Consider the following 11508-nt stretch of genomic DNA (forward strand, 5'->3'; position numbering starts at 1 on the left):
AGAGCAGAGGAAAAAAAGAAAAGCGAAGTTAGAGCAGAGGAAAACCAAGAAAACCGTGGTCAGAGCGGACGAAAACCAAGAAAAGCGAGGTTAGAACGGAGGAAAACCAAGAAAAGTGAAGTTAGCACGGAGGAAAACCAAGAAAAGCAGGGTTAGAGCGGAGGAAAACCAAGAAAGCTGGGTTAGAGAGGAGGAAAACCAAGAAAGCTGGGTTAGAGCGGAGATAAACCAAGAAAAGAGAAGTTAGAGCACAGGAAACCCAAGAACAGCGGGGATAGAGCGGAAGAATAACAAGAAAAGTGGGCTTAGAGCGGAGGTAAACCAAGAAAAATGGGGTAAGAACGCAGGAAAACCAAGAAAAGCGAAGTTAGAGCAAAGGAAAACCAAGAAAAGCGGGGTCAGAGCGGACGATAACCAAGAAAATCGGGGTTAGAGCGGAGGAAAACCAGGAAAAATGAAGTTTCCATGGAGGAAAACCAAGGAAAGCGAAGTTAGAGCAAAGGAAAACTAAGAAAAGCGGGGTTGGAGCGGACGATAACCAAGAAAAGCGGGGTTAGAGCGGAGGAAAACCAGGAAAAGTGAAGTTTCCATGGAGGAAAACCAAGAAAATCGAAGTTAGAGCAGAGGAAAACCAAGAAAAGCGGGGTCAGAGCGGAGATAAACCAAGAAAAGCAGGGTTAGAGCGGAGGAAAATCTAGAAAAGCTACGTTACAGCAGAGGGAATCCAAGAAAAGTGAGATTAGAGATGAGGAAAACCACGAAAAGCGATGTTAGAGCGGAGGAAAACCAAGAAAACAAGGTTAGAGCGGAGAAAAATCAAGAAAAGCGGGGTCAGTACTGAGAAAAACCAAGAAAGACGGGGTTAGAGCGGAGGAAAACCAAGAAAAGCGTGGTTAGAGTGGAGGAAAACTAAGAAAAGCGGGGTTAGAGCGGAAGAAAACCAAGAAAAGCGGGATTAGAGCGGAGGAAAACCAAGAAAGGAGGGGTTAGAGTGGAGGAAAACCAGGAAAAGTGAAGTTAGCACGGAGGAAAACCAAGAAAAGCGAAGATAGAGCGGAAGAAAACCAAGAAAAGCGGGGTCAGAGCAAAGATAAAACAAGAAAAGCGGAGTTAGAGAGGAGGAAAACCAAGAAAAGCGAAGATAGAGCGGAAGAAAACCAAGAAAAGCGGGGTCAGAGCAAAGATAAAACAAGAAAAGCGGAGTTAGAGAGGAGGAAAATCAAGAAAAGCGAAGTTAGAGTGGAGGAAACCCAAGAAAAGCGGGGTCAGAGCGGAGATAAACCAAGAAAAGAGAAGTTAGAGCACAGGAAATGTCTCGCTCCAATTTAGGAGTGAGGCAAAGGTTCTTTTAATAATGTTATGCCCGGCGTGAGATTAAGAAGAAGAGCATTCAAATGTTGATCCGACCAGTTTATTGGAAATAATAGACAATTGGAGGGATGGGGAAGGGAGAGTGACGAATGCCAAAATTAGGGTGATGGGGAAGGGAAAGTAGGCGATAGAAAAAGGTAGAAAAGAGCAAGAATTACGTTAAAGCGGGGAATAGTCACCTCCTGGATGCAGCAGCGTCCCGTAGCACGTTGTTAACGTTGGTCCGGGGCAAAATAAGCGTAGGGGAGAGCAGCAACGGAGTAGCAGGCTGCAAACAGCAGATCGGTGAATCGCAGAAAAGATGGTCAGAGTACCGTGGTCTCTAGAAGCAGAGTCTCGGGCAGCGAGGTCCCTCGGAGCAGAGTCTCGAGCAGCAATCCCAGAAAAGAGAATAGGCAGCAGTAGGACAACGGTGGAGGAATCTGAGGTCGGATACCTAGATGCCCACAAAACCGTGGTTTGTCCGTGCCCTTTTTATCCTTCTTTCCAGCCTTCCAGAGATTTCGGGACGGCTCGGGTCAGAGTCTTGTGACTTCCTCAGAGCTGTCAATCTTCCTTGAGATGGGCCAACAGGAAAGACCACTTAAGGGCCATTAGTCCTCAGGGATGGCCATCTTCCTTGAGATAGGCCAACACAAAAAGACCACTCAAGGGCCATTGATCAGTATCTTATCTCCCTTTCGTAGCTCCCGGACTTGTCCATCTCCTGTGTGTCTCAGACAAAGGCAGTCCTGGAACCTTGGCCAGGACTTGCCTGAACTTGTCCATTTCAGCAAACATTGAGACAGTAATGTAAAAAGCATGGTCTCTTACAGGAAAACCAAGAAAAGCGAGGATAGATCGAAGGAAAACAAAGAAAAGTGGGGTTAGAGCGGCGGAAAACCAAGTAAAGCGGGGTCAGATCAGACAAAAACCAAGAAAAGCGGGGTTAGAGCAGAGGAAAACCAAGAAAAGAGGGGTTAGAGCGGAGGAAATCCAAGAAAAGCGGGGTCAGAGAGGAGGAAAATCAAGAAAAGCTATGTTACAGCAGAGGAAAATCAAGAAAAATGAGATTAGAGATGAGGAAAACCAAGAAAAGCGATGTTAGAGCGGAAGAAAACCAAGAAAACATAGTTAGAGCGGAGGAAAATCAAGAAAAGCGTGGTCAGAGCTGAGAAAAACGAAGAAAAGCGGGGTTAGAACGGAGGAAAACCAAGAAAAGCGTGGTTAGAGCGGAGGAAAACTAAGAAAAGCGGGGTTAGATCGGAGGAAAACCAAGAAAAGCGGGATTAGAGCGGAGGAAAACCAAGAAAAGCGAGGATAGAGCGGCGGAAAACAAAGAAAAGCGGGGTTAGAGCGGTGGTACACCAAGAAAAGCGGGGTGAGAGTGGAGGAAAACCAAGAAAAGCGGGGATAGAGCAGAGGAAAAAAAGAAAAGCGAAGTTAGAGCAGAGGAAAACCAAGAAAACCGTGGTCAGAGCGGACGAAAACCAAGAAAAGCGAGGTTAGAACGGAGGAAAACCAAGAAAAGTGAAGTTAGCACGGAGGAAAACCAAGAAAAGCAGGGTTAGAGCGGAGGAAAACCAAGAAAGCTGGGTTAGAGAGGAGGAAAACCAAGAAAGCTGGGTTAGAGCGGAGATAAACCAAGAAAAGAGAAGTTAGAGCACAGGAAACCCAAGAACAGCGGGGATAGAGCGGAAGAATAACAAGAAAAGTGGGCTTAGAGCGGAGGTAAACCAAGAAAAATGGGGTAAGAACGCAGGAAAACCAAGAAAAGCGAAGTTAGAGCAAAGGAAAACCAAGAAAAGCGGGGTCAGAGCGGACGATAACCAAGAAAATCGGGGTTAGAGCGGAGGAAAACCAGGAAAAGTGAAGTTTCCATGGAGGAAAACCAAGGAAAGCGAAGTTAGAGCAAAGGAAAACTAAGAAAAGCGGGGTTGGAGCGGACGATAACCAAGAAAAGCGGGGTTAGAGCGGAGGAAAACCAGGAAAAGTGAAGTTTCCATGGAGGAAAACCAAGAAAATCGAAGTTAGAGCGGAGGAAAACCAAGAAAAGCGGGGTCAGAGCGGAGATAAACCAAGAAAAGCAGGGTTAGAGCGGAGGAAAATCTAGAAAAGCTACGTTACAGCAGAGGGAATCCAAGAAAAGTGAGATTAGAGATGAGGAAAACCACGAAAAGCGATGTTAGAGCGGAGGAAAACCAAGAAAACAAGGTTAGAGCGGAGAAAAATCAAGAAAAGCGGGGTCAGTACTGAGAAAAACCAAGAAAGACGGGGTTAGAGCGGAGGAAAACCAAGAAAAGCGTGGTTAGAGTGGAGGAAAACTAAGAAAAGCGGGGTTAGAGCGGAAGAAAACCAAGAAAAGCGGGATTAGAGCGGAGGAAAACCAAGAAAGGAGGGGTTAGAGTGGAGGAAAACCAGGAAAAGTGAAGTTAGCACGGAGGAAAACCAAGAAAAGCGAAGATAGAGCGGAAGAAAACCAAGAAAAGCGGGGTCAGAGCAAAGATAAAACAAGAAAAGCGGAGTTAGAGAGGAGGAAAACCAAGAAAAGCGAAGATAGAGCGGAAGAAAACCAAGAAAAGCGGGGTCAGAGCAAAGATAAAACAAGAAAAGCGTAGTTAGAGAGGAGGAAAATCAAGAAAAGCGAAGTTAGAGTGGAGGAAACCCAAGAAAAGCGGGGTCAGAGCGGAGATAAACCAAGAAAAGAGAAGTTAGAGCACAGGAAATGTCTCGCTCCAATTTAGGAGTGAGGCAAAGGTTCTTTTAATAATGTTATGCCCGGCGTGAGATTAAGAAGAAGAGCATTCAAATGTTGATCCGACCAGTTTATTGGAAATAATAGACAATTGAGGGGATGGGGAAGGGAGAGTGACGAATGCCAAATTAGGGTGATGGGGAAGGGAAAGTAGGCAATAGAAAAAGGTAGAAAAGAGCAAGAATTACGTTAAAGCGGGGAATAGTCACCTCCTGGATGCAGCAGCGTCCCGTAGCACGTTGTTAACGTTGGTCCGGGGCAAAATAAGCGTAGGGGAGAGCAGCAACGGAGTAGCAGGCTGCAAACAGCAGATCGGTGAATCGCAGAAAAGATGGTCAGAGTACCGTGGTCTCTAGAAGCAGAGTCTCGGGCAGCGAGGTCCCTCGGAGCAGAGTCTCGAGCAGCAATCCCAGAAAAGAGAATAGGCAGCAGTAGGACAACGGTGGAGGAATCTAAGGTCGGATACCTAGATGCCCACAAAACCGTGGTTTGTCCGTGCCCTTTTTATCCTTCTTTCCAGCCTTCCAGAGATTTCGGGACGGCTCGGGTCAGAGTCTTGTGACTTCCTCAGAGCTGTCAATCTTCCTTGAGATGGGCCAACAGGAAAGACCACTTAAGGGCCATTAGTCCTCAGGGATGGCCATCTTCCTTGAGATAGGCCAACACAAAAAGACCACTCAAGGGCCATTGATCAGTATCTTATCTCCCTTTCGTAGCTCCCGGACTTGTCCATCTCCTGTGTGTCTCAGACAAAGGCAGTCCTGGAACCTTGGCCAGGACTTGCCTGAACTTGTCCATTTCAGCAAACTTTGAGACAGTAATGTAAAAAGCATGGCCTCTTAGAGGAAAACCAAGAAAAGCGAGGATAGATCGGAGGAAAACAAAGAAAAGTGGGGTTAGAGCGGCAGAAAACCAAGTAAAGCGGGGTTAGAGCAGAGGAAAACCAAGAAAAGAGGGGTTAGAGCGGAGGAAATCCAAGAAAAGCTAGGTCAGATAGGAGGAAAATCAAGAAAAGCTATGTTACAGCAGAGGAAAATCAAGAAAAATGAGATTAGAGATGAGGAAAACCAAGAAAAGCGATGTTAGAGCGGAGGAAAACCAAGAAAACAAGGTTAGAGCGGAGGAAAATCAAGAAAAGCGTGGTTAGAGTGGAGGAAAACTAAGAAAAGCGGGGTTAGATCGGAGGAAAACCAAGAAAAGCGGGATTAGAGCGGAGGAAAACCAAGAAAAGCGGGGATAGAGCAGAGGAAAACTAAGAAAAGCGAAGTTAGAGCGGAGGAAAACCAAGAAAAGCGGGGATAGAGCGGCGGAAAACAAAGAAAAGCGGGGTTAGAGCGGACGAAAACCAAGAAAAGCGAGGTTAGAACGGAGGAAAACCAAGAAAACTGAAGTTAGCACGGAGGAAAACCAAGAAAAGCAGGGTTAGAGCGGAGGAAAACCAAGAAAGCTGGGTTAGAGCGGAGGAAAACCAAGAAAGCTGGGTTAGAGCGGAGATAAACCAAGAAAAGAGAAGTTAGAGCACAGGAAAACCAGGAAAATCGGGGATAGAGTGGAGGAAAACCACGAAAAACAGGGTTAGAGCGGAGGAAAACAAAAAAACAGGGTTAGAGCAGAGGAAAATCTAGAAAAGCTGAGCTAGAGTGGAGGAAAACCAAGAAAAGCGAAGTTACAGCTGAGGAAATGTCTCGCTCCAGTTTGTAGGAGGGAGGCAAGGTTCTTTGATATGTGTATACCCGGCGTGAGATTAAGAAGCAACGGTTCAAATGTTGGTCCAACCAGTTTATTATTGTCCTAGCTATTTTTAGGGAGATGGGGAAGGGAAGGTAGGCGATAGAAAAAGTAGGAAATGTAAGCAAGGAGTCTTTGCAGAGAGCGAAAGAGATAGTCACCACCGTGGGTCCAGCGAGGTACACAGTAGGTCCGATGATCTCAGGAACTCCTCTGATCGCCGCAGGGGATGGGAGACAGCCAGGGAGTTCCTCAGCAAGCCGGTCCCGGGGTTCTTCCGACAAAGTTTTCCCCTCAGGGAATTCTCCGTCAAAGTTGTCTTTGGGAGTTTGTCTCCAAAGTCCCCAGTTTAGCGAGGGCCTTTTATCCCCCATTTCGGTGGGGGTTCTTCTTCTTCTTAACAAACACTTCTTTGTAAGAAGATTTAAAACTAACTTTTCTGACATTCCTGCCCCACAGATAAGCCAGCAAGGGTTGGAGGTCTCTGTTGCCTGACACAAGATTTACCACCTTCTGCAGGGGTCTGCTCCTCCTAGCAGCACCCCTGGAAAAGACTGCTTGTCTTGTTCCTGCTTATCTTTACAGTCCTAAGCAGGGATGGTACGATAACAACCATCATTCACCCTCCTGGATAGTTAGCAGTTGCCTGTCAGAGTCTTATCATCAGAAAGGCCTCACGAAAGCAAACTTTGAGACAATAAAAGAAAAACAGTTCTGTCTTTCACAGGAAAACCAAGAAAAGCGGGGATAGAGCAAAGGAAAACAAAGAAAAGCTATGTTACAGCGGAGGAAAGCCAAGAAAAGCGGGGTTAGAGTGGAGGTAAACCAAGAAAAGTGAAGTTAGAGCGGATGAAAGCCAAGAAAAGCGGGGTTGCATCATTGCATCATTAAGGTTGGAAAAGACCTCTAAGATCACCTAGTCCAACCGTCCACCTACCACCAATATTGCCCACTATACCATGTCCCAAAGTACTACATCTACCCTTTCCTTAAACACCTCCATGGTCTGTGACTCCACCACATCCCTGAGCAGACTATTCCAATCAGTGTGTCCTTGTTGCAAAGAAATCCAGAGGTAGCCTGTTCTGCATTAGGCAGTGTTGCCAGTAGGCTTTTCCATGTCTCTATAAGGTTTTATACTTAGAATCTCAAGGATAAACAATTCTTCAAGGCTTAACACTGTTTACCATATTTTTGTTGTTGTTGTTTGTTTTGTATTGTTTTGTTTTTTGTTCCTGAATAGAAGTCCCAGACCAATAGCTGTCGCTGCCATTTTAGTTTTCCATTTTCCCCTACCTGAAGTTACCATTTTGCACCAGGCTGCACAGAATGTGCAGACTAAACTTCAGACTAAAATATCTCCAATTCTGTTTCCTTCAGCATTTCTTACATATGCTTCCTTTTGAAGTTATCCTCGAAGGGATTACTTAGTAAGCCTTCAGTGTTAAAAACTTTGCTCCAAGCAGAATTTACACACCTGGAAAGCAAACCGTGGATGTAAAAAATTCTGTTAAGTCTGCTGAATACCCAAAGTAGCTAGAATGAGTGGAGCATTTAGGCCACAGACTATGAATTAGTCTTTTATCATTCTCACTAATGTCATTCTCAAGTCCATCTCAGTCTACTCAGGTTTTTTAAAGATGTCCAAGCACAGTAAAAATGCGTTTATAGCAGATGTCAGCATCCCATTGCTTTACAAGTGTGACAAGTGGCCCGAGTAAATGTCTGTGCTGCTGCAACTTCTCTGCTATTGGTTTTCACAGCCCTAACTTACCAGTAAGCAAGACAATCATATCCCTTGGCTGTGGTGCAGACCTATCATTTGTGTGTGTATAGTTAACCACGCAGTAAATCAAATCACTTCATCTACAAACAGTGTGGTTTTTAATGTTTAAGATGTGGCTTTTGGTTAGTGCGCTGTTTACTACCCACAGCCAGGTAGGTCCATGAGCTGAAGGGCTGCCCAACTGGCATGTCGAAGGTGAGGAATCAATAGAATGAAACTAGTTTATGTGTGACATAAGAAGTTGAATTTTAGTATCTAGCATAATAAATATTTATTTTTCCATAGCTTGTGGAGATATAGTAGTGAAATGAACAAAGTTTTAATGTTGAACGCGCTCTTCACATCTTCTGATGAATGTAAAGTCTTCTTACTGCAATATTTCTTTTCTAATTCTTTATGTATGCAGTTTGCTGTGTTTCAAAACTCATATTTATCACAGAATTGAATGCAAACTATATATAAAGAAATGTTTCTCTATTTACCCATTACTATCACACAGAATCACAGAATTTCCCAGGTTGGAAGGGACCTCAAGGATCATGTAGCTCCAACCCCCCTGCCCAGCAGGGCCACCAAACATACACCTTTACTAGATCAGGTTGCCCAGGGCCCCGTCCAACCTGGCCTTGAACACCTCCAAGGACGGGGCATCCACAACCTCACTGGGCAGCCTGTTCCAGGACCTAACCACTCTTCTAGTAAAGAACTTTCCCCTAACATCCAACCTAAATCTTCCCTCCTTCAACTTAAAACCATTTCCCCGTGTCCTGCTATTATCAGCCCTTTCGAAGAGTTTACTCCCTTCCTGGGAGTAAGTTCCCTTCAGGTACTGAAAGGCTGCAATGAGGTCACCCCGCAACCTTCTCTTCTCCAAGCTGAACAAACCCAACTCCCTCAGCCTGTCCTCATAGGGGAGGTGCTCCAGCCCCCTGATCATCTTTGTGGCCCTCCTCTGGACCCTTTCCAAAATCTCTATATCTTTTTTATACTGAGGGCTCCACACCTGGACACAGTACTCCAGATGGGGCCTCACAAGAGCAGAGTAGAGAGGGACGATCACCTCCCTATCCCTGCTGACCACCCCTCTCCTGATGGAGCCCAGGATCCCATTTGCTTTCCGGGCTGCCAGAGCGCACTGCTGGCTCATGTTAAGTTTCTCATCTATCAGGACCCCTAGGTCTTTTTCTGCCAAGCTGCTCTCGAGGACAACTCCTCCCAGTCTGTACAGGTGCCTGGGGTTCTTCCGGCCCTAGTGCAAAACCTTGCACTTTGCCGTGTTGAACCTCATTAGGTTCACCCGAGCCCAGCTTTCCAGCCTGTCAAGGTCCCTCTGAATGGCATCCGTTCCCTCCACCGTATCGACTGCACCACTCAGCTTGGTGTCATCAGCAAACTTGCTGAGGGTGCACTCCATTCCCTCATCGATGTCATTAATAAAGATGTTAAAGAGCACCGGTCCCAAGACAGACCCTTGAGGGACACCGCTTGTTACCGGCCTCCACCTGGACATAGAGCCATTGACCACCACCCTCTGTCTGCGGCCTTTCAACCAATTGCTTATCCATCTAGTTGTCCACCCATCAAATCCACCTCCCTCCAATTTGGAGATGAGGATGTGATGGGGGACCATGTCAAAGGCCTTGCTCAGGTCCAGGTAAATGACATCGGTCGCCTTCCCTTCGTCCACCAACGCCGTCACTCCATCATAGAAGGCCACAAGATTAGTTAAGCATGACCTTCCCCTGGTGAAGCCATGCTGGCTGTCTCGGATCACATGCTCGTTCTTTATGTGATCAAGCATGTTGTCCAGGAGGATCTGTTCCATAATTTTCCCAGGCACGGAGGTGAGACTCACCGGCCTGTAGTTCCCCGGGTCCTCCCTGCTCCCCTTCTTGTAAATGGGAGTGACGTGACCCTTCCTCCAATCATCCGGGACCTCACCTGACAGCCACGACTTCTCAAATATGATGGAGAGCGGCTCAGCAACCACCTCAGACAGCTCCTTCAGGACCCTGGGATGCACGCCATCTGGCCCCATAGACTTATACTCATTCAGTCTAAGGAGGCACTCTCGGACTTGCTCTACCCTTACAGTGGGGAGGGATTTACCTCCTTGGTCCCCACATAGAGGTATGGGGGTGCAAGACTTAGGGACGTGAAAAAGACTAGAATCCTGGCCACCAGTGAAGACCGAGGTGAAGAACTCATTCAGCACCTCAGCTTTCTCTTCATCTGTTGAAGCCATTTCTCCTTTTAAATTTACCAGAGTAGGTACGCCCATTTTGGCCTGTCTCTTCTGGCCAATGTACCTGTAGAAAGTTTTCTTATTGTTTTTCACGTCCCTCGCCAAGTTCAGTTCTGCCTGCGCCTTGGCTTTCCTGATCCCACGTCTGCAAGTTCGGACGGCATACCTGTATTCTTCCCGGGTGACACAGCCTTGTTTCCAGAGCTTGTACACCCCTTTCTTCACCCTCAGTTCTCTTAGCAGGTCCTTGCTGAGCCATGTCGGTTTTCTACCTCTCCTGCCCACTTTCTTAATCAGGGGAATGGAGACCTCTTGTGCTGCCAGGAGGGCATCCTTGAAAAGTAGCCAGCTCTCCTCAACATCCTTATCTTCTGATAAGGGGTTAGAGCAAAGGAAAACCAAGAACAGAGGGGATAGAGCAGAGGAAAAAAAAGAAAAGAAAGCTGGGTTAGAGCGGAGAAAAACCAAGAAAAGAGAAGTTAGAGCACAGGAAATCCAAGAAAAGCGGGGATAGAGCGGAGGAAAACCAGGAAAAGTGAAGTTAGCACGGAGGGTAACCAAGAAAAGTGAAGTTTGATCGGAGGAAAACCAAGAACATCGAAGTTAAAGCGGAGGAAAACCAAAAAAAGCAGGGTTAGAGCGGAGGAAAACCAAGAAAAGCAAGGTTAGAGCTGAGGAAATCCAAGAAAAGCGGGGTTAGAAAGGAGGAAAACGAAGAAAAGCTAAGTTAGAGCAGAGGAAAACCAAGAAAAGCGAAGTTAGAGGTGAGGAAATCCAAGAAAAGTGGGGTTAGTGATGAGGAAAACTAAGAAAAACGGGGTTGGAGCAGAGGAAAGCCAAGAAAAGCGAAGGTAGAGCGGAGGAAAAACAAGAAAAGCGAAATTAGACTGGAGGAAATCCAAGAAAAGCGAAGTTAGATTAGAGGAAAACCAAGAGAAGCGGGGTTAGAGCGGAGGAAATCTAAGAAAAGCGGGGTTGGAGCAAAGGAAAACCGAGAAAAGCGAAGTTAGAGCGGAAGAAAACCAAGAAAAGCTGGGATAGAGTGGAGGAAGACAAAGAAAAGCGGGGTTAGAGCAGAGGAAAACCAAGAAAAGCGAGGTCAGAGCAGACGAAAACCAAGAAAAGCGAGGTTAGAACGGAGGAAAACCAAGAAAAATGAAGTTAGCACGGAGGAAAACCAAGAAAAGCAGTGTTAGAGATGAGGAAAACCAAGAAAGAGGGGTTAGAGCGGAGAGAAACCAAGGAAAGCGAAGTTAGAGCGGAGGAAAACAAAGAAAAGCGGGGATAGAGCAAAGGAAAACAAAGAAAAGCGGGGTTAGAGCGGAGGAAAGCTAAGAAAAGCGGGGTTAGAGAGGAGGTAAACCAAGAAAAGTGAAGTTAGAGCGGATGAAAGCCAAGAAAAGCGAGCTTAGAGCGAAGGAAAACAAAGAACAGCGGGGATAGAGCAGAGGAAAACAAAGAAAAGAAAGCGGGGTTAGAGCGGAGAAAAACTAAGAAAAGTGAAGTTAGAGCACAGGAAAACCAAGAAAAGCGGGGATAGAGAGGAGGAAAACCAGGAAAAGTGGGGTTACAGCGGAGGAAAACCAAGAAAAGGGTGGTTAGAGCGGAGGAAAACCAAGAAAAGCGGGGATAGAGCGGAGGAAA

Source organism: Coturnix japonica, chromosome 4 (assembly GCF_054131305.1).
Source record: "Coturnix japonica strain WE chromosome 4, WE-NBRP24, whole genome shotgun sequence".
Classification (NCBI taxonomy): domain Eukaryota; kingdom Metazoa; phylum Chordata; class Aves; order Galliformes; family Phasianidae; genus Coturnix; species Coturnix japonica.